General features: G+C 43.0%; 2 long non-coding RNA genes across 2 annotated transcripts; both read left to right on the forward strand.

Annotated features, from left to right (window-relative positions):
* The first annotated feature begins 11,469 nt into the window (after positions 1-11,469).
* Positions 11,470-12,545, forward strand: LOC124681995. Its single transcript, XR_006996099.1, has 3 exons — positions 11,470-11,546; positions 11,649-11,880; positions 12,491-12,545. It is a non-coding gene; the product is annotated as an uncharacterized LOC124681995 (long non-coding RNA).
* Positions 12,546-20,406: 7,861 nt separating this feature from the next.
* LOC124682001 lies at positions 20,407-21,512 on the forward strand. Its single transcript, XR_006996102.1, has 3 exons — positions 20,407-20,510; positions 20,613-20,847; positions 21,458-21,512. It is a non-coding gene; the product is annotated as an uncharacterized LOC124682001 (long non-coding RNA).
* The last annotated feature ends 5,363 nt before the right edge of the window (positions 21,513-26,875 follow it).

Below are 26,875 nucleotides of genomic sequence, written 5' to 3' on the forward strand. Positions count from 1 at the left end.
ATGGGCAATGGGTTTGCGTCGGCTGATGCACTGGAAGAAATCCACATCGTCCTTAACAGAGCCGACGTTCACATCGTAGTGCCTTTGGCTAACCACAGAGCCGATATCAGCAGTTACCTGGCAGAATCGGCTCGGGGGGCACCTAATCAGATAAACATGTGCGATACATGTGCAGTGAAATATTGGGGGCCGATAGAAAAATCGGCCCGTAAAAAAAAAGTCGATGCATGGCCATCGACTCTGGAGGTACATCTGTTATAAACAGAGGCTCAAGGGCAACCGAGGTGGCGATTTGGTTGATGTCACGTTCAGAGGTTGTTACGTCCAGAGTTTTGGAGACCACCGGAAATTCAAAACATCCTCACCGGAAGTTACATCAGCCTGCCGAAGATGATGAGCCGATCTGATCAGCAAGACGCAAGAATTGAACTGGGGAAACTCGGGGGGCAGCTCACCCTGAAGAGTCTCCCCTCTGGGGAGCCGATTTTGTTTAAATCGGCTGGCTCTGTATTGCAATTTGGAAGCCGGTGGTGGCACATTTGGTTGGCTTACCTCTTTTCTCGCCTTGATTGAAGCTCGGAGGGCAGCTTGCCCTGAAGGACCCTTTGCTATAGAAAGCCGATTTGGTTGAAATCGGCTGGCTCTGCATCTCAACCTTTCTGAGGAATGGTCGCTGCGGGAAAACAGAGCAGGATTTCAAACATCGCTATAGATTATCGAAAGAAAATTTGTGGATAAGTGATGCCTGTCCTGCAGAAGTATCGGCTCCGGCCTCCGGGTTGATTCAACAATGGTCCTAGAGCTCTCCCGAAGGCAAAAGGGATTTGGAAAAGAAGGATTCGGCAGGAGAACGTCTGGAAACCTAAGCTTAATGATGAGGCCAGGCGTTATTTCAGAAGTTTTGCCGTTAAATCTAACGCTGCGCTCAATGGCCGCGGTTTGGACCTGTTCGGTTGGAAGCTTGGTGATCTGAGTTTGAGCAAGGTTCGCAGGTTACCGTTTGAGGAGGTGGCTAAATTCTTCTATCTCAAAATTTATCGTAAAGAGGCTGATGCGTTGCCATCGGCTCGTTGAGCGTTGGTCAAACTAACAATCGGCGGAATCAGTACGAAAGGAAATCGGCGGAATCAAGTTAAGGAAACGTCTTCTTCATTAATAAGAGAGGATTTTTACAATGAAGAGCCGATTGCTCAAGCGAGGAAGAACAAAAGAAGAGCCGATTGCTCAGGGATTACTAATCCTACATTACTAATCCTCGCTAGCATCATCGTCGGCGTCGGAGTTGCCGTCGGCGCTCTATCGTCGGAGAATTCCTCGTCGGCTGCTGCCCCAGCCTTCGGCCGGAGCTTCTTCTTCCTCGTCATCATCATCATCCTCGCTGTCCGCCCAAGCGCGGAAACGCTTCGCCGGCGGGTACCCAGCGGAAGAGGAGGAATCATCCTCCTCCTCCTCCTCTTCTCCTTCCTCGTCATCATCCTCGTCCTCGCTGTCCGCCCACATGCGGGAGCGTTTCTTCGGCGGGTGCCTGGCGGAGGGGGAGGCCTCCGTCTTCCCTACTTCTCCTCCTTTCTCCTCCTTGTCGGAGGAGATGGGGTTTGCCCCGGAGTGGAGGTCGTCTTCGTTCTTGCTCTTCGGCGAGGATTGGAGGGGGAGGCCTGAAGGGGAAGACGAGGAGGAAGACATTGCTACAGGGGAAGAGGGTTTTTTGGGCGCTGGTGGACAGAACAGAGCAGGGGGATGAAGTGGCGAACCATTCGGCACAGATAAATAAAGGGGGTGTAGTGGAGATTTAATGCCGTGACGGTTCTCGAGGACGTGATGCCGAAATTGTCAATTCGTGCAGAGAAGCCCAGGAGGCGAGGCGAAATGATGGAAGATTCTGCGGCAGTTCTGCTCTGCCACGACATGACCCGACGAAGGAAAAGCGTAATGATTTTGGAAATGTCATTTCCAAAACCAGGGGGGCATGTGTTATCACCAGAATTCGACCGGATCAGAGGTGGGCCGCGATTGAAGATGGGTTTGAAGAATATATATAGAAGAAATACATGAATCGGCCTTGTGTACCAAGTTTGGGCTAATGGCCCGTGTATCTGTACCATAGTAGGATACGTGTCGGTTAGAAGTTAGAGTTTAACCCGTGCACGGTTAGGTGCACGCCTGAAATAGAAAGTCCCCTGGACTATAAATATGTATCTAGGGTTTATGAAATAAACAACAATCAACGTTCACCACAAACCAATCTCGGCGCATCGCCAACTCCCCCGTCTCGAGGGTTTCTTCCGGGTAAGCACCATGCTGCCTAGATCGCATCTTGCGATCTAGGCAGCACTACGTTTATTCGTCGTTCATGCGTTGCTCGTATCGAAGCCTTTTTGATGGCGAGCAACGTAGTTATCATAGATGTTTTAGGGTTAGCATTGTTCTTCGTATCATATGCTATCGTCGTGCAACCCTTAGGCATCTAGCCGCCCTTACGCCTGTCACGGGTGTAAGGGCGGCACCCGCTTGATCATTGTTTAGTAGATCCGATCCGTTATGATTGCTCCTTGTTCTTCAAGGATTAGTTTAATATCTGCATTGTTAGGCCTTACAAACGGGTCGAAGGATCCGGTGGCGCGTAGGGTGTAGTTTGCTAGCCCTAGACGGGATGTTCCGAGGATCAACTTCGTGTTGGTTTTTAGGCCTTATCTAGGGTCGGTTTACGATCACCGTGCGTGGCCGCCGAGGCTCGATCACGAGTAGGATGTTCCGATTATGCGGTGAAAACCCCAAATCGTAGTAGGTCGCTTTAGCTTTATCTTGATCAAGCGGGACCACCATCCGATCGTACACCTCGTACGTATCATGGGTGGATCGGCTCTTTGAGCCGATTGACGGGACAACCCGAGAGCCGATCGAGGCTCGTATTTAACGTTTACGTGTATGCCATGCAGGAAACTAAGCGAGGCATCATCCAACACCTTCCCGACCAGGTATAGGTCAGGTGGCACGCCCTGCATCAGCATCGGACGTGCGTGCAGAAGGCTTTGCGGGCCGTCGCTCGGAGGGACCAGGGCCAGCCGCAGTCCTGGGAGATTCCCGGCTCTATGGTGTTGCCCGTCGCTGCCCGCCGGTGGGTTTCTGACCGCAACAACTGACTCAACATAAAAGTAAAAAGAATGGTCCTTCAAAGAGGAACGCATCGATTGCTATATTTGTGCTAGAGCTTTTATTTTGAAAACATGAAACAATTTTGTCAACGGTAGTAATAAAGCATATGAGTTATGTAAATTATATGTTACAAGTTGCAAGCCTCATGCATAGTATACTAATAGTGCCCGCACCTTGTCCTAATTAGCTTGGACTACCGGATCATCGCAATACACATGTTTTAACCAAGTGTCACAATGGGGTACCTCCATGCCGCCTGTGCAAAGGTCTAAGGAGAAAGCTCGCATTTTGGATTTCTCGCTTTTGATTATTCTCAACTTAGACATCCATACCGGGACAACATGGACAACAGATAATGGACTCCTCTTTAATGCATAAGCATGTGGCAACAATTAGTGTTCTCATATGAGATTGAGGATATATGTCCAAAACTGAAACTTCCACCATGATTCATGGCTTTAGTTAGCGGCCCAATGTTCTTCTCTAACAATATGTATGCTCCAACCATTAAGGTGGTAGATCTCTCTTACTTCAAACAAGACGGACATGCATAGCAACTCACATGATATTCAACAAAGAGTAGTTGATGGCGTCCCCAGAAACATGGTTATCGCACAACAAGCAACTTAATAAGAGATAAAGTGCATAAGTACATATTCAATACCACAATAGTTTTTAAGCTATTTTGTCCCATGAGATATATATTGTAAAGACGAATGATGGAATTTTAAAGGTAGCACTCATGCAACTTACTTTGGAATGGCGGAGAAATACCATGTAGTAGGTAGGTATGGTGGACACAAATGGCATAGTGGTTGGCTCAAGGATTTTTGATGCATGAGAAGTATTCCCTCTCGATACAAGGTTTAGGCTAGCAAGGTTTATTTGAAACAAACACAAGGATGAACGGTGCAGCAAAACTCACATAAAAGACATATTGTAAACATTATAAGACTCTACACCGTCTTCCTTGTTGTTCAAAACTCAATACTAGATATTATCTAGACTTTAGAGAGACCAAATATGCAAACCAAATTTGCAAGCTCTAGGTGTTTCTTCATTAATGGGTGCAAAGTATATGATGCAAGAGCTTAAACATGAGCACAACAATTGCCAAGTATCAAATTATTCAAGACATTTTAGAATTACTACATGTAGCATTTCCCGATTCCAACCATATAACAATTTAACGAAGAAGATTCAACCTTCGCCATGAATACTATGAGTAAAGCCTAAGGACATATTTGTCCATATGCAACAGCGGAGCGTGTCTCTCTCCCACACAATGAATGCTAGGATCCATTTTATTCAAACAAAAACAAAAAACAAAAACAAACCGACGCTCCAAGTAAAGTACATAAGATGTGGCCGAATAAAAATATAGTTTCAGGGGAGGAACCTGATAATGTTGTCGATGAAGAAGGGGATGCCTTGGGCATCCCCAAGCTTAGACGCTTGAGTCTCCTTAAAATATGCGGGGGTGAACCACCGGGGCATCCCCAAGCTTAGAGCTTTCACTCTCCTTGATCATATTGTATCATACTCCTCTCTTGATCCTTGAAAACTTCCTCCACACCAAACTCGAAACAACTCATTAGAGGGTTAGTGGACAATAAAAATTAACATGTTCAGAGGTGACACAATCATTCTTAACACTTCTGGACATTGCATAAAGCTACTTGGACATTAATGGATCAAAGAAATTCATCCAACATAGCAAAAGAGGCAATGCGAAATAAAAGGCAGAATCTGTCAAAACAGAACAGTTCGTAAAGATGGATTTTATTGAGGCACCAGACTTGCTCAAATGAAGATGCCCAAATTGAATGAAAGATGCGTACATATCTGAGGATCACGCACGTAAATTGGCTTAATTTTCTGAGCTACCTACAGGGAGGCAGGTCGAAATTCGTGACAGCAAAGAAATCTGTAGCTGCGCAGTAATCCAAATCTAGTATGAACTTTACTATCAAAGACTTTACTTGGCACAACAAAACACAAAACTAAGATAAGGAGAGGTTGCTACAGTAGTAAACAACTTCCAAGACTCAAATATAAAACAAAAATACTGTAGTAAAAACATGGGTTGTCTCCCATAAGCGCTTTTCTTTAACGCCTTTCAGCTAGGCGCAGAAAGTGTATATCAACTAACATCAAGAGACGAAGCATCAACATCATAATTTGTTCTAATAATAGAATCAAAATTTAACTTCATTCTTTTTCTAGGGAAGTGTTCCATACCTTTCTTGAGAGTAAATTGATATTTAATATTACCTTCCTTCATATCAATAGTAGCACCAACGGTTCGAAGAAAAGATCTTCCCAATATAATGGGGCAACATGCATTGCATTCAATATCCAAGACAACAAAATCAACGGGGACAAGGTTATTATTAACAATAATATGAACATTATCAACTCTCCCCAAAGGTTTCTTTTTAGCATTATCAGCGAGATTAACATCCAAATAACAATTTTTCAATGGTGGCAAGTCAAGCATATCATAGACTTTCTTAGGCATAACAGAAATACTTGCACCAAGATCACATAAAGCATTACAATCAAAATCATTGACCCTCATTTTAATGATGGGCTCCCAACCATCTTCTAGCTTTCTAGGAATAGAAGTTTCAAGTTTTAGTTTCTCTTCTCTAGCTTTTATGAGAGCATTTGTAATATGTTTTGTGAAAGCCAAGTTTACAGCGCTAGCATTGGGACTCTTAGCAAGTTTTTGTAAGAACTTTATAACTTCAGAGATGTGGCAATCATCAAAATCTAAATCATTACAATCTAAAGCAATGGGATCATCATCCCCAAGGTTGGAAAAAATTTCAGCAGTTTTATCACAAGCAATTTCAGCAGTTTTAGCAATTTCAGGCAGTTTTGTACGCTTTGCACCAGGAGTAGAAACATTGCCAACACCAATTATTTTACCATTAATAGTAGGAGGTGCAGCAACATGTGAATCATTAGCATTGCTAGTGGTGGTAATAGTCCAAACTTTAGCTACATTTTTCTCTTTAGCTAGTTTTTCATTTTCTTCTCTATCCCTACTAGCACGCAATTCAGCCATTAATCTTATATTCTCATTAATTATAACTTGGATGGCATTTGCTGTAGTAACAATTTTATTTTCAATATCCCTATTAGGCATAACTTTCGATTTCAAAAGATCAACATCAGAGGCAAGACTATCAACCTTAGAAGCGAGAATATCAATTTTATTGAGCTTTTCCTCAACGAGATTTGTTAAAGGCAGTTTGTGTACTAATAAATTCTTTAAGCATAGCTTCAAGTCCAGGGGGTGTGTTCCTATTATTATTGTAAGAATTCCCATAAGAATTAGCATAACCGTTACCATTATTATAAGGATATGGCCTATAGTTATTACTAGAATTGTTCCGATAAGCATTGTTGTTGAAATTATTATTTTTAATGAAGTTTACATCAACATGTTCTTCTTGGGTAACCAATGAAGCTAATGGAACATTATTAGGATCAACATTAGTCCTATCATTCACAAGCATAGACATAATAGCATCAATCTTATCATTCAAGGAAGAGGATTCTTCAACCGAATTTACCTTCTTACCTTGTGGAGCTCTCTCCGTGTGCCATTCAGAGTAATTAATCATCATATTATCAAGGAGCTTTGTTGCTTCACCAAGAGTGATGGACATAAAGGTACCTCCAGCAGCTGAATCCAATAGGTTCCGCGAAGAAAAGTTCGATCCTGCATAAAAGGTTTGGATGATCATCCAAGTAGTCGATCCATGGGTTGGGCAATTTTTAACCAAAGATTTCATTCTTTCCCAAGCTTGAGCAACATGTTCATTATCCAATTGTTTAAAATTCATTATGCTACTTCTCAAAGATATAATTTTAGCAGGGGGGTAATATCTACCAATAAAAGCATCCTTGCATTTAGTCCATGAATCAATACTATTCTTAGGCGAGAGATAGCAACCAATCTTTAGCTCTTCCTCTTAATGAGAAAGGAAACAATTTCAATTTAATAATATCACCATCTACATCCTTATACTTTTGCATTTCACACAATTCAACAAAATTATTAAGATGGCCAGCGAGCATCATCGGAACTAACACCGAGAAAATTGCTCTCGCATAACAAGATTGAGTAAAGCAGGTTTAATTTCAAAGAATTCTGCTGTAGTAGCAGGTGGAGCAATAGGTGTGCATAAGAAATCATTATTATTTGTGGTTGTGAAGTCACACAACTTAGTATTTTCAGGAGTGGCCATTTTAGCAGTAGTAAATAAAGCAAACTAGATAAAATAAATGCAAGTAACTAATTTTTTTGTGTTTTTGATATAGAGTGCAAGACGAGTAAATAAAGTAAAGCTAGCAACTAATTTTTTTGTGTTTTGATATAATGCAGCAAACAAAGTAGTAAATAAAATAAAGCAAGACAAAAACAAAGTAAAGAGATTGGGAAGTGGAGACTCCCCTTGCAGCGTGTCTTGACCTCCCCGGCAACGGCGCCAGAAAACGATTGCTTGGCGTGTAGTTGACGTGGGAGTTAGAAATCTTTGTGGTGTAACTTTTCTTCGGTTCCCCGGCAACGGCGCCAGAAAACAGTCTTGATGCGTGCGGTTGACACACGTCCGTTGGGAACCCCAAGAGGAAGGTGTGATGCGAGACGGTAGCAAGTTTTCCCTCGAGAAAGAAACCAAGGTTTATCGAACCGGGAGGAGCCAAGAAGCACGTTGAAGGTTGATGGTGGCGGAATGTAATGCGGCGCAACACCGGGGATTCCGGCGCCAACGTGGAACCTGCACAACACAACCAAAGTACTTTGCCCCAACGAAACGAGTGAGGTTGTCAATCTCAACGGCTTGCTTGTAACAAAGGATTAACCGTATTGTGTGGAAGATGATTGTTTGCGAGAAAACGAGTAAAACAAGTATTGCGGTAGATTGTATGCGATGTAAAGAATAGGACCGGGGTCCACGGTTCACTAGAGGTGTCTCTCCCATAAGATAAAAGCATGTTGGGTGAACAAATTACGGTCGGGCAATTGAAAAATAGAGAGGGCATAACAATGCACATACATGACATGATAAATATAGTGAGATTTAATTGGGCATTACGACAAAGTACATAGACCGCTATCCGGCATGCATCTATGCCTAAAAAGTCCACCTTCGGGTTATCATCCGAACCCCTTCCGGTATTAAGTTGCAAAACAACGGACAATTGCATTAAGTATGGTGCGTAATGTAATCAATAACTACATCCATAGACATAGCATCAATGTTTTATCCCTAGTGGCAACAACACATCCACAACCTTAGAACTTTCTGTCACTCGTCCCGGATTTAATGGAGGCATGAACCCACTATCGAGCATAAATACTCCCTCTTGGAGTTAAGAGCAAAAACTTGGCCAGAGCCTCTACTAATAACGGAGAGCATGCAAGATCATAAACAACACATAGGTAATAACTTGATAATTAACATAACATAGTATTCTCTATCCATCGGATCCCAACAAACACAACATATAGAATTACAGATAGATGATCTTGATCATGTTAGGCAGCTCACAAGATCCGACAATGAAGCACAATGAGGAGAAGACAACCATCTAGCTACTGCTGTGGACCCATAGTCCTGGGGTGAACTACTCACTCATCACTCCGGAGGCGACCATGGCGGTGAAGAGTCCTCCGGGAGATGATTCCCCTCTCCGGCAGGGTGCCGGAGGAGATCTCCGGAATCCCCCGAGATGGGATTGGCGGCGGCGGCGTCTCGGTAAGGTTTTCCGTATCGTGGCTCTCGGTGCTGGGGGTTTCGCGACGAAGGCTATTTGTAGGCGGAAGGGCGAGGTAAGGGCGTCACGAGGTGCCCGGACGACGGGCCGGCGCGGCCGGGGCACGGGCCGCGCCGCCCGGTGTCCGGCCACCTCGTGGCCCCACTTCGACTCTCCTTCGGTCTTACGGAAGCTTCGTGGCAAAATAGGACCTCGTGCGTTGATTTCGTCCAATTCCGAGAATATTTCGTTACTAGGATTTACGAAACCAAAAACAGCGAGAAAACGACAAGCGGCTCTTCGGCATCTCGTTAATAGGTTAGTGCCGGAAAATGCATAAATACAACATATAATGTGTATAAAACATGTAGATATCATCAATAATGTAGCATGGAACATAAGAAATTATCGATACGTCGGAGACGTATCAATGACTACCGCAGTTCCTTGCGCCCGAAAATGGTTGAGGCACTTATTTGTGCTGCTAGCTTCATAAAAGGATCAAAAGATAACTATATGAGGCCTACGATTCCTGTAAGTTTACTTGTCATTCTCTTGTCAGCCTTGAATCCTTGATCCTTTGTACACTAGAGTGAAAAAATTAACGCAATATCATTTATTTTTGCAGCAAGATGATAGTGATGATGATGTGGAATTCATACCATTTCCAGATTCTTCTGTGGGAAGCAATTAAGGAAGCCATCTTCATTTGACCTGCTCTTTTAATCTGTTGGAGACGTCATTTTTGTTCTTTGCCTATTGGAGACCCTTTTGTTATGTCTTAAGTACCATGATGGTGTCTTCGTGATGTATCATGTTTGATGCTTGTCAGCGACTATTAAGTTTTTCCTGGGCATAAAGCTATGCATCTGTTAAGTTTAATTTATGTATTACACTAATTCTTATAATTATCCAAAATGTTCTTATCGAGCAGCTCGCGAGCGCTCGCGAGAAGATAACGAACCGAGCCGAACAATGAGTTTAGCTGGTTAGTCATAACGAGCTTAACGATCTGAGCCTTAACGATCACGAGCCTTAACGATCCGAGCTTTAACGATTCGAGCTGCTCAATATTCCACCCCTAGCTGCATGGATGAGAGAACTCATGTAACAATCAAAGTAGGGCATTTGCAGATAATAATAAAGCGGTATCCAACTACTAAATAACCATAGGCATGTGTTCCATATATAGTCGTACATGCTCACAATGAGAAACTTGCACAACATCTTTTGTCCTACCAGACGGTGGCAGCCGGGCCTCTAGGGAATCTACTGGTAATTAAGGTACTCCTTTTAATAGAGCACCGGAGCAAAGCATTAACATTCAGTGAACACATGTGATCCTCATATCACCGCCTTCCCCTCCGGTTGTCCCAATTTCTGTCACTTTGGGGCCTCGGGTTCCGGACAGCAACATGTGTATACAACTTGCAGGTAAGATCATAAAACAATGAATATCATCATGAAACAATAACATGTTCGGATCCGAGATCATGGCACTCGGGCCCTAGTGACAAGCATTAAGCATAACAAGTTGCAACAATATCATAAAAGTACCAATTACGGATACTAGGCACTATGCCCTAACAATCTTATGCTATTACATGACCAATCTCATCCAATCCCTACCATCCCCTTCAGCCTACAGTGGGGGAATTACTCACACATGGATGGGGGAAGCATGGCTGGTTGATGGAGAGGCGTCGATGGTGAGGATGGCGATGATCTCCTCCAATTCCCCGTCCCGACGGAGTGCCAGAACGGAGTTTCTGGTCCCGAGACGGAGTTTCGCGATGGCGGCGGTGTTCTGGATGTATTTTGGCAATTTCTTCTAACCCCCGTGCGTTTTTAGGTCGAACCCCTTAAGTAGTCAAGAGGGGGGCTGTAACATCCCAAAATCCATGCATTTTCAAATTCATGCATTGCATCATAGCACCATGCCAAAGTTTCAGTTTTGATAAAGTTTAATCGTTTTTCTTGCACAAAAACCAAATTCTATTCTATTCTGCTAATAGTCTATTAGCTCAAACGCATAAACTATATACGTTTATGCGACTTGTCGGACTGAAACAGTGCTCCATAATGTTCAAATATTATAATAGGTTTTTACAGAAAAATTCGTAATTTATTTACGTCAGTTCACATACCTAAAGCTAAATCGGTTTTTAAACAGAATAGAAAAGGGAAAAAAAAGTCACCGGCCAGGCCAACTCCAACGAGCCTGCCCAGCCTGGCAACATGCACGCATGCTCGCGTGCGTGAGCATCGCAGCGTACGGCCGTGCTAGCCAGCGCAGCAGGCACGCACATGCCGAGCCGCGTCAGCCCCGCGTTTATTTTCCTTTGCTTTGTTCTTTTCTCGCTGACATGTGGGACCACATCCATCAACTACCTCCAGCCAGATACCTGGATGAGCACGAGTTCGTTCCGAACCCGTGTATGCCCAGAAATATCCTCCGATTCCGTTCGATTTTGTGGCCCCTTTTGCACGAAACTTTGCCTATAAATACCCCATATTCCTCTCAATATTTTGACCCCAAAAGCCCCAATTTTTGCGCCGCCAGGTTGCGCAAATTTCTCGCCGGAGTTCCGATCTGCAACCACCATTGTTGGAGCTCGGAGGTTGATGTCGCCGACGAATCCGACCACCTCTGTCCCTCCTTTTTGTTCTAAGTTCTTCCCCTTTCGGTACAACGTCGTCCTCACACTTTTCCCCATCTGCAGAGCACTGGGACGCCGGTAATTCCTCGCCGGAGTTTTCGCCGGAGTTCACCATCGCCCGGAGCTCCATTCGCCCGTAGCTGCCACCCGAGAGAGAGGAACACGACGGAAAAGACACCACTGTGACCGCTATTGTCCGCTGCATCTCGACGTCCACTTCGCCGCCAAAAACCGTCGGAACCGTCGCCAAGTTCATCGTCTGAGCCGCCGTCGCCACCGTCATCCATTGATTCCGGTGAGCTCCCAGATTCAATCTGGACAGTCTATTCTTCTTCTAATCCGACGACCCAAAAGTGTGATCCGCGTGAAAGGGTATCAGCGAATCAGATCGCGCCACGTGTCGCTGTTTTAATGTCAAATAGAAATTTTCGTACGTAAAAGACAGGGGATATGCTAATCTTGTAAAAATCATAACTATTGTTCCGTAACTCGAAAAATTGCATACAATATACCGTTGGATTCATAAAATTGAGAGGAACACAGCAGTGCTGTTACTTTGTACATTTCGGAAATTTATAGATTTTCAAATTTAAAACTAGTGTTTATAGTATTTTTGATATATTATAACCTTGGTAAATGCTTTTAAATTAATTCCAACGCCAAATGAAAGATAATGAAATTGTCTCTGTAGCAGTATGCCTATTTTGGATTTTCGAAAATTATTTCATACATAAACTACTGTTGCATTAACTATCTTAAGTGGAGATCCTATTGAATAAATAAATTGTTTTTAATGTACCATAGGAATCGAAATTTGTTTCCAGAGCATGCATGCATAATTTCATTGTCTAATTCCTCTGTTTGTAATGCCTTGTGATTTATTAAGAATTGTTTGCTTGCGTTAGATTGCCCGGAGTGCAACGATTGCGACTGCAACGATTGTCTGAACAACACCCAAGGCAAGTGTCACACACCGTTCTGTCCTATTATTTCTCTATGCACTTGGTAGTTATTTTCAGTAGCTATGTATGTATGTGTAGGACTTGTTTTTAAATATATATTGCTATGCAAAAACCTATCTAGGATAGCCATATGTTTCATGACATAATTCTTGTCGCCATTGTATTGTAGAATGCTTAGCCCTGCTATTTTAGATGCGTGGATTGGGAATCACGATGTGATTTGTTTTTTTGGAAATATTGTTTTGATGTAATAAAACAATCTAAGATAATGAATCATCTGGGTGGAAGTGGTTTGCTTGATTTTTGTTGAGTGGTTACACCGGAGCCATGCCTATGGCGGTCGCGTGTATCACACTTGTGGTTGGCCACCCAGAAACAAAGAGATTTGACAGGTTTCTGTTTTAGTAGCTTCCAGTACAACCACATGTCATATGGGCTCTGTCTCGACTAATTAAGTTATAGGACCATGGCCAGTCGTGTATCGACGGGTAGTGAATTGTAGGTTGGGTATGATCCGAAGCGTGGTTCATGGTTCTATTTCCCAAAGGTCTCGTCTTAGCTTTCACCCGACCATTTGAGCAAATTGAGCATCATGGTAAAAGGGGCTGGCTAGGTCATGTGGGCAAAGTGTACATCCTCTCGAGAGTGTCAAACTAAGTACTTAGCCGTGTCCCCGATTATGGACAATATGAGCAACTAGAGTCTGGAACTGTTTGGATTATCTCATCATTCCAATTTCTTAAATAAAACTTGATGGGTAACATGGGTTGACTTTGTGATGATAGTTAGTGAGTTTTGAAGAAAATAAAATTGTTTCCAAAGTAGGAGAAATAAAGATTGCTTTTACGCAAATGTGCCTAAACTCCACCTGCCAAATATGCACGTAGTTAGGCGCCATTTATATATCCACCAAAAGTAACATTTGCCAATACAATTCCAAATGTATTGACCCTGCGTGGCTGCAACGTTTTATGTTGCAGGTTACTCTGAGGATGAGTAAGGTATCGATATTAGGTCGCGAGCTTCCACTCAACATGTTCGCATGTGGCGTGATGGAGCTCTTTGAATTTATTTGTTTTCCGCTTTGAACTCTGTTATTTGGAGCTAGCCATGAGCTATGCAAGTTGTAATAAATATATTATGGATCATACGTTGTAATAAGTGACGCATTTGCTATTCTGTTTATTCATCGAACTGTGTGTGCTAGCGAGTCGATCCAGGGACTAGCACATTATGCACAGAGATTCAATTCTTACCGGGTTGAATCGCTTCAGATGGTATCAGAGCATTGTGTTGACTGTAGGTTCGTGACCTTAGAAAATGGAGTAGATTAGGAAGACCATAGGAATTAAAAACCTATTTAATCCTGTCTTTTACGTCTTGCACTTTCGTTCTTGTAAGCTCTTATCATTACATCTTCTCACACATTCCTTGTTTGAAATTGTAGATGGCAGCATATACCCACATCGTGACCGCTGACCGCAATGGCCATGAGAAGCTTTTCAACACACACCTAGCTCGAGCCGCGAGCAGCGTGGGTCTCCATATGCCGTACTCGTAGAGGGAGGCAGGCTGGAAAACGGAAGTCGGGAGATTGAGACTGTCATCCGTGGGCGTGCCATAGCACCGTACACGGAGGATATCATCTTTGTGAAGGAGTATCCCAGCTGGAATAGAGGAACGGACATGGCAATGCAGGAGGCCTTGTCTCGTCTTTGCCACACCTGTCTTGAGGACTTCCCAGCTGGATCGTCTTTCCGCTACTTTGGAAGGCGTAACCATGAAGGACACCCAGTGAGGACCAATGGGGATAGGTCCTAGATGTTGTTGGTCCACGCTCAGCTTGAGGACATGGAGTGCCACCTTCATGATGTTCAAGAGTTGTTGAGGATGGAGGCGAGGAGAATGGCTATGCAACCATGGTTATAAATCAACTCAACGGGGAGGTTAATGATCTACACCATGCCGCCAATATCCGGGAGAACACCATCAACGCAAAGGATGCTCAGATCGCCGAGAAGGATGCTCAGCTCGCCGAGAAGGACGCGCAAATTGCTGCACTCCAAGCGCAACTGAACCCACCTCCGCCACCGCCGCCATCTGATGATGAAGATGATGACGATGATGATGATGACGACGATGATGATGGAGGTCAAGGAGGTGCAAACGCAGAAGATGAAGGTGAAGAGGAGGACCCTGAGGAGGTGGTCTACCTTATTTCGATGATGAGGAAGACCCTCCGGAGGAGGACACACCACCAGCCATGAACACTCGCTCGAAGAAGCGGCGCAAGTTCATGAGGGCCTCGGTCTACGCCAACCTCTTCAAAGTTTAACTAGGATTTGCCCATCATTAGTTCTTCGTTAGGAAATCGATATTCGTGATAGCTAGGATATTGACCATATTGTCTCGTGATAGCTACAGTTTTCTGCTGATACTGTTTACTGCGCGATTTTTCATAAATTCCTGGAGCGTCAGAAAAATCTGAATTTTTTTTGTAAAAATGCGGAATTTCCTGTAGTACGTGCACAAAAATTGGCGTTCGATTCCGACCTGTTTTGGATGCCCAGATAATTCCGTTTCTACAGTAGACGAAATCTGGACAGAATCTGTCATGTTTTTCAACGGTGCTTGTTTGTTTGGTTATGTCAATTGCTATAATTGTTTGGTTCTGTGATGTTTGTGTATTAGTATGGGTAGTGTTTTCTTTAGTTTCTATCTATCTAAAACTCATCTATGCTGACCCAAACAGATGCCGCCTCGACGTGCACGCACTGGCAACAACAACAATAACAACAACGACACTGGCAACAACAATAATGATATGCAACAGATGTTGGCAGCACAGACACAGTTGATGCAAGTAATGACTCAGTTCATGGCGAACAACAATCAGAACCAGAACAATAATAATAACAACAATCCACCTCCACAAGTGGACATGCTCACAAGATTTCTGAGGTTGAGGCCTACTAAGTTCTCTAATGCACCTGAGCCAATGATAGCACTTGATTGGCTGCGTTCTGTGAGTAAAGATCTAGTAACTGTGGGATGTACTGATGAGGAGAAGGTGAGATTTGCTGCTCACTTGCTTAAAGGACCCGCAGCCTCTTGGTGGGACAATTTCCGGATAACTCATCCTATTGAAGGCATCACCCGGGAGATGTTCCGGGAGGGTTTTCGCACAGCTCATGTTTCATGCTGGAGTTATGAGCCCGAAGAGGAGAGAGTTCCGCAACTTGCGTCGAGTTTCCGCACGGTGTCCGAATACATAGAGGAATTCAGCAATCTAGCACGCTATGCGCCGGAAGATGTGGATGCGATGCGAAGAGGAAGGAGAGATTCTCGGATGGCTTGAATGATGAGCTTGCTATTCAACTATCGGTGGTGCATGTTCCTGATTTCCGGACAACGATGGACAAGGCTAGAATCCTTGAGGGAAAGAAAAAGCAAGCCGAGAACCGCAAGAGGAAGAACAACAACTACAACTCGGGGTCACAACAGAGAACACGCACATTCCATGATGGGAATGGCAATTCTGGGTACCACAGGCATGGTAGCAATGGACATAACGACCATGGAGGAAATGGCCGCCACCATAATGGCCACAAGAGTCACAGCCACCACAACTCTGGGAGATCGAGGGAATAGCCACAACCATGGAGGCAACAATGGCAGGAACAATAATAGCTTCGCCTGGAAAGATCTGAGCCTGGTGGAGTGCTTCAAGTGCCACAAGAAGGGGCACTATTCAAATGAGTGCCCGGAGAAGAAGGAGGAAAATGCAAAGCCAAACCCATTCCAGAAGGGACATGTTAACCATGTCAATGTGGAGGAAGTTTATGAGGAACCAGACGCCGTTATTGGTACGTTTCTGCTCAATAATTTTTCAGCACTTGTACTGTTTGATACTGGTGCATCGCATTCATTCATATCAAGGGTATTTGTGGATAGAAATAAGATACCCACTGAGAGCATTAGAACACCAATAAAAATTAGCTCACATGGGGGAGAGATGATAGCAACCTTTGGGTGTCGCCGGTTAATCCTAGAGATTGGAGCACATAGTTTTCCCACTAGCCTAATTGTTTTGGAGTCATAAGGCCTAGATGTAATCCTAGGTATGGATTGGATGACTGAATATGAAGCTGTTATAGAATGTGCTAAGAGATCAATAATGCTTACAACCCCGGAGAAGAAACGCATCCGTTTCAAATCAACCTTTGAACTTAGAGGGACCAAGATTAATTCTCTTAAGGGGGTTAGCATAGAGGATGTTCTTATAGTGAGAGAGTACCCGGATGTGTTTCCAGAGGAATTGCCGGGAATGCCACCGATAGAGAAGTGGAGTTTCTCATCGAATTAATGCACGGAGCTGGACCTATAGCTAAGAGGCCGTATAAGATGGATGTAGAGGAATTAAAGGAACTTAAGAAACAGCTTAGGGAGCAAGCTGCAAAAGGGTTTTATCCGGCCTAGTTCATCATCTTGGGGAGCGCCTGTTTTATTTGTGGAGAAGAAGGATTCTACTAAGAGACTAGTTATGGATTTTCGCTCTCTCAATGAGGTGACAATTAAGAATAAGTACCCGCTGCCCAATATCAATGACTTGTTTGACCAATTGAAAGGAGCAAATGTGTTCTCTAAGATCGATCTTCGATCGGGTTATTTCCAATTGAAGATTCGAGAGCAAGATATACCTAAGACTGCGTTCACTACTAGGTATGGTTTATATGAGTATACAGTTATGCCATTTGGACTAACAAATGCTCCGAGCATATTTTATGACTATGATGAACAAGGTATTCATGGAGTACTTGGATAAATTCGTAGTTGTGTTCATTGATGATATATTGATATATTCCAAAGATGATGCTTGAGCATGAGAAGCATTTGCGTTTGATCATGGAGAAGCTTAGGGAACACAAGCTGTATGCCAAATTCAGCAAATGTGAGTTACGGTTGAATAAAGTTGGATTTCTTGGACATATTATTTCAGCGGAAGGAGTCGCGAGTGGATCCAAGTAAGGTATCATCCGTGACTGAATGGGAGACACCTAAAAATGTAGGGGATATCCGAAGTTTCTTAGGACTTGCAGGATATTATCGAAGATTCATAGAGAACTTTTCCAAAATTGCTAGACCAATGACTGAATTATTGAAGAAGGAGAAGAAGTTCATTTGGACCGACGCTTGTGAAGCCGGCTTTCGGGAATTGAAGCAACGCCTTGTAAGTGCACTCGTTACGTGTTTGCTCGATATCCCAGAAGGATTTCCAAGTTTATTGTGATGCCTCTCGTCAAGGACTTGGTAGCGTATTGATGCAAGATGGGAGAGTAGTATCATATGCCTCACGCCAACTTAAGCATCATGAAAAGAATTATCCTACCCATGACTTAGAGCTAGCATCAGTCGTGCACGCACTCAAGGTGTGGAGACATTATCTGATGGGGAAGCATTGTGATGTGTACACCGACCATAAAAGCCTGAAGTATATATTCACTCAGAAGGAGCTGAATATGAGACAAAGGAGATGGTTGGAACTCATGAAGGATTATGATATGAATTTGCAATACCACCCAGGAAAAGCTAATGTTGTAGCCGATGCACTTAGCCGTAAGGTTTATGTGAATGGTATAACCTCAGGGGAGATACCTTTGGATTTGTGTGAACAATTCAAGGATCTCAGACTGGAAATAGTGCCACAGGGCTATTTGGCATCTATGGAAGTGATGCCCACCCTGCTAGACAGGATCAGAAAAGCTCAGAAAGAAGACAGTGAGATGGAGGAAATAAAAGGGAACATGAGCAAGGGTAAGGCGAAGGGTTTTCGCTTGGACGAACAAGGAACTCTATGGTTTGAGAAGCGTTTATGTGTGCCCAATGACCCTGAGATTAGGAAGTTGATACTCCAGGAAGCTCATGATTCTCCGTATTCTATTCATCCAGGTAATACTAAGATGTACATGGATTTGCGAGACAGATTTTGGTGGTCCAATATGAAGAGAGAAATTGCAGAGTATATTGCCCTATGTGATGTGTGTAGTAGAGTAAAAGTTGAACATCAGAAACCAGCAGGATTGCTACAACCACTGCCCATACCGATTGGAAGTGGGACAAGATTGGAATGGATTTCATCACGGGATTACCCAAGACCAGATCCGGGTATGATTCAATTTGGGTTGTTGTTGATCATTTGACCAAAGTAGCTCACTTCATACCCGTGAAGACCACATACACAAGTGCCAAATTAGCTAAGATTTATATGAGCAAGATTGTGTGTTCGCATGGAGTTCCGAAGGGAATTGTTTCTGATAGAGGTACTCAATTCACTTCCCACTTTTGGCGTCAATTGCATGAATCATTGGGTACTAGATTGGAGTTTAGTACAGCTTTTCACCCACGGATCGATGGGCGGACCGAAAGAGTAAACCAAATATTAGAGGACATGTTGAGAGCTCGTGCTCTAGATTATGGATCTAGTTGGGATGAGAATCTACCATATGCCGAGTTCTCCTACAACAATAGCTACCAATCTAGCATTGAGATGGCTCCATTCGAAGCACTGTATGGCAGGAAGTGTAGAACACCGCTGTTATGGGATGGAGTTGGAGAGCGCAGTTTATTTGGACCCGACTTGATTAAGGAAGCTGAAGAGAAGGTTCGACTTATTCGTGACAGGCTGAAAGTGGCACAATCAAGACAGAAGAGTTATGTGGATTCTAAGCGTAGAGAGGTGACATATGAGATAGGAGATAGAGCGTACCTTAGAGTTTCACCGCTACGCGGAGTTAAGAGGTTTGGTATTAAGGGTAAGCTGGCACCGCGATTCATTGGACCCTATAAAATCCTTGCTCGCAAGGGAGAGGTAGCTTATGAGTTAGAATTGCCTGAGGCGTTAGCAGCAGTACATAACGTGTTCCATGTGTCCCAATTAAAGAAGTGTCACCCAGAGATGGCGGATACGCCACTAAGAGATACAGTTCCGTTGGATGAGGTTCAACTAGAAAGTGATCTCACGTATGAGGAGAAACCTATCAAGATTCTGGACACAGCGGAGAGGTTTACTCGCACAAAGACAATCAGATTTTGCAAAGTTCAGTGGAGTCATCATTCTGAGGAGGAAGCCACTTGGGAACGAGAGGAAGATCTTCGAGAAGACCATCCACACCTATTTGCTAGCCACTCCGAATCTCGAGGGCGAGATTCATCTTAAGGGGGTTAGGTTTGTAACATCCCAAAATCCATGCATTTTCAAATTCATGCATTGCATCATAGCACCATGCCGAAGTTTCAGTTTTGATAAAGTTTAATCGTTTTTCTTGCACAAAAACCAAATTCTATTCTATTCTGCTAATAGTCTATTAGCTCAAACGCATAAACTATATACGTTTATGCGACTTGTCGGACTGAAACAGTGCTCCATAATGTTCAAATATTATAATAGGTTTTTACAGAAAAATTCGTAATTTATTTACGTCAGTTCACATACCTAAAGCTAAATCGGTTTTTAAACAGAATAGAAAAGGAAAAAAAAAAGTCACCGGCCAGGCCAACTCCAACGAGCCTGCCCAGCCTGGCAACATGCACGCATGCTCGCGTGCGTGAGCATCGCAGCGTACGGCCGTGCTGGCCAGCGCAGCAGGCACGCACATGCCGAGCCGCGCCAGCCCCGCGTTTCTTTTCCTTTGCTTTGTTCTTTTCTCGCTGACATGTGGGACCACATCCATCAACTACCTCCAGCCAGATACCTGGATGAGCACGGGTTTTCCGAACCCGTGTATGCCCAGAAATATCCTCCGATTCCGTTCGATTTTGTGGCCCCTTTTGCACGAAACTTTGCCTATAAATATCCCATATTCCTCTCAATATTTTGACCCCAAAAGCCCCAATTTGCGCCGCCAGGCTGCGCAAATTTCTCGCCGGAGTTCCGATCTGCAACCACCATTGTTGGAGCTCGGAGGTTGATGTCGCCGACGAATCCGACCACCTCTGTCCCTCCTTTTTGTTCTAAGTTCTTCCCCTTTCGGTACAACGTCGTCCTCACACTTTTCCCCATCTGCAGAGCACTGGGACGCCGGTAATTCCTCGCCGGAGTTTTCGCCGGAGTTCACCATCGACCGGAGCTCCATTCGCCCGTAGCTGCCACCCGAGAGAGAGGAACACGACGGAAAAGACACCACTGTGACCGCTGTTGTCCGCTGCATCTCGACGTCCACTTCGCCGCCGCCAAAAACCGTCGGAACCGTCGCCAAGTTCATCGTCTGAGCCGCCGTCGCCACCGTCATCCATTGATTCCGGTGAGCTCCCAGATTCAATCTGGACAGTCTATTCTTCTTCTAATCCGACGACCAAAAAGTGTGATCCGCGTGAAAGGGTATCAGCGAATCAGATCGCGCCACGTGTCGCTGTTTTAATGTCAAATAGAAATTTTCGTACGTAAAAGACAGGGGATATGCTAATCTTGTAAAAATCATAACTATTGTTCCGTAACTCGAAAAATTGCATACAATATACCGTTGGATTCATAAAATTGAGAGGAACACAGCAGTGCTGTTACTTTGTACTTTTCGGAAATTTATAGATTTTCAAATTTAAAACTAGTGTTTATAGTATTTTTGATATATTATAACCTTGGTAAATGCTTTTAAATTAATTCCAACGCCAAATGAAAGATAATGAAATTGTCTCTGTAGCAGTATGCCTATTTTGGATTTTCGAAAATTATTTCATACATAAACTACTGTTGCATTAACTATCTTAAGTGGAGATCCTATTGAATAAATAAATTGTTTTTAATGTACCATAGGAATCGAAATTTGTTTCCAGAGCATGCATGCATAATTTCATTGTCTAATTCCTCTGTTTGTAATGCCTTGTGATTTATTAAGAATTGTTTGCTTGCGTTAGATTGCCCGGAGTGCAACGATTGCGACTGCAACGATTGTCTGAACAACACCCAAGGCAAGTGTCACACACCGTTCTGTCCTATTATTTCTCTATGCACTTGGTAGTTATTTTCAGTAGCTATGTATGTGTAGGACTTGTTTTTAAATATATATTGCTATGCAAAAACCTATCTAGGATAGCCATATGTTTCATGACATAATTCTTGTCGCCATCGTATTGTAGAATGCTTAGCCCTGCTATTTTAGATGCGTGGATTGGGAATCACGATGTGATTTGTTTCGTTGGAAATATTGTTTTGATGTAATAAAACAACCTAAGATAATGAATCATCTGGGTGGAAGTGGTTTGCTTGATTTTTGTTGAGTGGTTACACCGGAGCCATGCCTATGGCGGTCGCGTGTATCACACTTGTGGTTGGCCACCCAGAAACAAAGAGATTTGACAGGTTTCTGTTTTAGTAGCTTCCAGTACAACCACATGTCATATGGGCTCTGTCCCGACTAATTAAGTTATAGGACCATGGCCAGTCGTGTATCAGCAGGTAGTGAATTATAGGTTGGGTATGATCCGAAGCGTGGTTCATGGTTCTATTTCCCAAAGGTCTCGTCTTAGATTTCACCCGACCATTTGAGCAAATTGAGCATCATGGTAAAAGGGGCTGGCTAGGTCATGTGGGCAAAGTGTACATCCTCTCGAGAGTGTCAAACTAAGTACTTAGCCGTGTCCCCGGTTATGGACAATATGAGCAACTAGAGTCTGGAACTGTTTGGATTATCTCATCATTCCAATTTCTTAAATAAAACTTGATGGGTAACATGGGTTGACTTTGTGATGATAGTTAGTGAGTTTTGAAGAAAATAAAATTGTTTCCAAAGTAGGAGAAATAAAGATTGCTTTTCTGCAAATGTGCCTAAACTCCACCTGCCAAATATGCACGTAGTTAGGCGCCATTTATATATCCACCAAAAGTGACATTTGCCAATACAATTCCAAATGTATTGACCCTGCGTGGCTGCAACGTTTTATGTTGCAGGTTACTTTGAGGACGAGTAAGGTATCGATATTAGGTCGCGAGCTTCCACTCAACATGTTCGCCTGTGGCGTGATGGAGCTCTTTGAATTTATTTGTTTTCCGCTTTGAACTCTGTTATTTGGAGCTAGCCATGAGCTATGCAAGTTGTAATAAATATATTATGGATCATACGTTGTAATAAGTGACGCATTTGCTATTCTGTTTATTCATCGAACTGTGTGTGCTAGCGAGTCGATCCAGGGACTAGCACCTTATGCACAGAGATTCAATTCTTACCGGGTTGAATCGCTTCAGGGGCGTCGGAGGCTGGCCAAGGCGGCCTCACCATAAGGCGGCGCGCCCCCCTCCTAGGCCGCGCCGGCTTATGGTGTGGAGGCCGTGGGCCTCCCCCTGGCCTGCTCTTCTGGCTCCGTGAGTCTTCTGGGGAAATAGGCCTTTCGCAATTAATCCCGGGGATTTTCCTGAAAGTTGAGTTTCTGCACAAAAACAAGACACCAGGGCAATTCTGCTGAAAACAGCGTTAGTCCGTGTTAGTTTTATCCAAAATACACAAATTAGAGGCAAAACAATAGCAAAAGTGTTCGGGAAAGTAGATGCGTTTTGGACGTATCAACTCCCCCCAAGCTTAGCTTATTGCTTGTCCTCAAGCAATCACTACAAGAAAACCCCCTCTACAACAACACAATTATGCGTATCTAAATGCCCATATAGGCGTTGCTAGCGACTTTACCAACGGATAAAAATGCGTTGCGTTTTTGGGTGTTGCTAGGGTACAATGCAACGCATATACACGCGTTGGTAACCAATGGTCTTAGCGTTGCAAGATAGCTACATAACACAAGCAACTGTTGTATGCGTTGGTAGAGGGATCCTATATGGACTGATAATCCTTTTTCACTAAAAATATTATTCCATTGACAATTGCATTTTTTACTTGATTATTTGATCGCTCTTGAAGTTGATAGCTTTTTTTTTTCTCGGAGAGAGAACATAGTGCATCCGAAACATATCACATAACAAATAAATCATAGAATACATTGCATGCCAAATTAATCAATATTTATTACTGGTATCACCAATTTACCATGCTATCTCTTACAACCAGACAGTTTACAATCTTGCACCAGAATATGATATTCCACGTAACTATATATATTCATTCTAAAATTTTTCTAACTTATTCAGAGCTAATATCCAATGAAGCAAGTCTTGCCGATTGATGAGATCTTGTATGGGACCTGCAAATACAAATTTTTGTTAGTTGCTAAAATAGTGTGAATGTTATTGTGAATTCTACTAAATACTTGCTTAAAATGGTATAGGTAAACTCACCTTTCATGACACGTCAGAGAAAAAAGCACCCAAGAAATTTTTGCTATCTCTTTGCATTTGAAATTGCTCATCACACTCACAAGTGGTCATATTGATGGAAATAAATGAAGAAATCTGGATACGCAATAACCACTATGAGATATGAGTCAAACTGTCAAACATAAGATATAAATCCTTTAGTAAACTAGATGTACCATGTATCGACAGAGCATACAGACTTTGGGGTCTCCATGGAAAATATTACCTTTTTATGTGCAGTATATTAGGGTAAAGCTACATCTGTGGACGGCCCCAAGCAACTCAGAGCTATTCTTTGACCCTTCACCCAATTCCTGTAAAAATGGTGTTCTAGGAATCAACAAATGCTACTAAAACAAGATATTTTAGAACATCTTCCAAATATTTGCTGGAAAGGCTCTGAACCACCATAATTGGCTGTCGGCATGTTATCGGATAAATCCTGCAGTGTATCATATCAGTACTATATTTCTGCATGACTACTTTGAGAGGATACTATTTTACCGTACGTCAATCTTGGAATGTACTACGTCTTGATAGATCTCGCGTTGGAAGAAACCAATAGTGACTGACCTGTACTATTCTTGTGCTTCATGTCTGATCCGCGCTTGACAGCATCAGACTGCAGACATAACAGGCAGGGTAGAACTGCGTTAAAAAAGGAAGATTACAACCTGCACTTTTTGAAGACTGATTCTTTGCACACAAATTAGAGATCCTTTCAACTCGAACATGAATGAATTGCTCACCTGCAATAACGAGAAAAAACTCCATCATAAGAAACTTCATCTCCATGTCATCCCCATAGCCTGCTACACCATCATGGAATTTCGCACAACTCCACATCGACATTCATCTCGATCTGTCATGGAATTCTCGCAATCGACATTCATAGACGTGTAAGGTCGTTACGGACGCTGCTCACCTCGTGGAGAGCCGGGACGTCGCAACCGCTGCCAAAGGGGACCGGACAAGGTACTCCGGCCGGGACCCCTTGGAGCCTCCAGATCTTCCATCATGGAATCCGGCTGCCACTAGGTCCCCGGCGAGGGAGGAACCGCAAACTGCTGAGAGGTGCCCTAGAGCTGCGGAGGGCGGAGGGCGGCGGCTAGGTTTAGAGAGACAAGGAGGGACTCAAGGTGGTTCCCTCGAGGTGCGCTCGTGCGTTAATCCTTCGTTAGTGGAAGGTGGGGTTAAATTACGGGAGTATCTTAATGGGCTGGGCTCTAAGCTTTTTTTCCATACGTTTCAATTAACTTGTATGACAGACAACAGATGTGGATGCAACACATACATGTGTATCTATGATAAATTTTTGCAACAGATATTTACAGGGTTGCCAAGTATGCGTTGTTGTAGAGGGGTTCTCCTTGTAGTGAATTCAGTTAACAACTGAGTGCGATAAAAGAATTTTCACGAACACATTTGTTCATATGATGTAAATATTCTCATGATATGGACAAGTACTTAGGCAATTCATAATAAGATACATGCAAATAAAGTCATCTAATAGCTATGTCAATCATGGAAAAGGTAACAACAAATTAATAATAAGCATCATGAATCATGTCTATCAGCAAGATTGCAATGTTCATAAAAGGATATGATAAAGTGGTATCTCGCTTGCCCGTATTTGTACAGCAAAACATAAATGCTCGGGCACCTTCGAAGTTCATGGAAAGATTGGAAGTAGAGATTATCAAAGATAAAAGCATCAAAGTTATACCACAGTTAATCACATTTTGGGACAAGCATATTATACTAAGAATGACAGTTGTGCTCTCAAGAAGGTGCTCAAAGAAAGGATGGAGACTCAATGTAAAAGTAAAAGATTGACCCTTCGCAGAGGGAAGCAGGGATTAACATGTGCTAGAGCTTTTCATTTGTAAAACAGGTGTAAAATTATTTTGAGAGGTGTTTGTTGTTGCCAACGAATGGTAGCGGGCACTCCAACTACCTCGTCAACCAGACTTTCAAGAGCGGCTCCCATGAAGGACGTTATCTCTACCAGCAAGGTAAATCATCCCTCTTCTCTTTTGTTTACACATATATTTTAGTTTCATTATGTATAACACCCCCCCAACCTTTGCTTACACAATCCATGGCTAACCGAATCCTCGGGTGCCTTCCAACATTCACATACCATGGAGGAGTGTCTATTTGCAAATTAAGTTGCTTACTGATAAATCAGGGCAAAACATGTGAAGAGAATTATTGATGAAAGTTAATTAATTGGGGCTGGGAACCCCGTTGCCAGCTCTTTTTGCAAAATTATTGGATAAACGGATATGCCACTAGTCCATTGGTGAAAGTCTGTCAGGAGTAAATGACAAGGTTGAAAGATAAACACCACATACTTCCTCATGAGCTATAAAACATTAACACAAATTGAGAAGTATTTTGAAGGTTTAAAGGTAGCACATGAAAATTTACTTGGAATGGTTTGAAATGACATGCATAGGTATTTATGGTGGACACTTTGGAATAACTTGGTTTTTAGGGGTTTGGAAGCACAAGCAGCGTTCCCGCTCAGTACAAGTGAAGGCTAGCAATAGACTGGGAAGCGACAATCAAGAGAGCAATAACTATCATAATCATGCTTGCGGCAAAATAAATTAACAGAGGCATAAAAGTGATACAAGAACTCTGAGGCAAAGTAAATCATTGAGGCTTAATTGACTTTTGTTCAGTCATATGCATGCGTGAGCATGTGCCAAGTTGATTCAAGTGAATTATTCAGAGGAGGATACCACAATGTCATACCTATCTATGAATAAAACAACGCAAGCAAATATTTATGATATGCTACTCATATTAATAAATTGGAGCTAAACATGAGAGATCATGAACTACTAGACTTTCTTAAATGACATATTCCTCACATGAACCAACTAAGCATGCTCACATGGATGAGTATATGTACAAAAAATGAAAACAAATAGAGTTCATACCAGCCTCTCACCATAGTCGAGTTGTCGTAGATCGTCATTATTGCCTTTCACTTGTGTAGCTTGAATAATATGGAATGAAAACCA

This window comes from Lolium rigidum, chromosome 1 (assembly GCF_022539505.1).
Source record: "Lolium rigidum isolate FL_2022 chromosome 1, APGP_CSIRO_Lrig_0.1, whole genome shotgun sequence".
NCBI lineage: Eukaryota > Viridiplantae > Streptophyta > Magnoliopsida > Poales > Poaceae > Lolium > Lolium rigidum.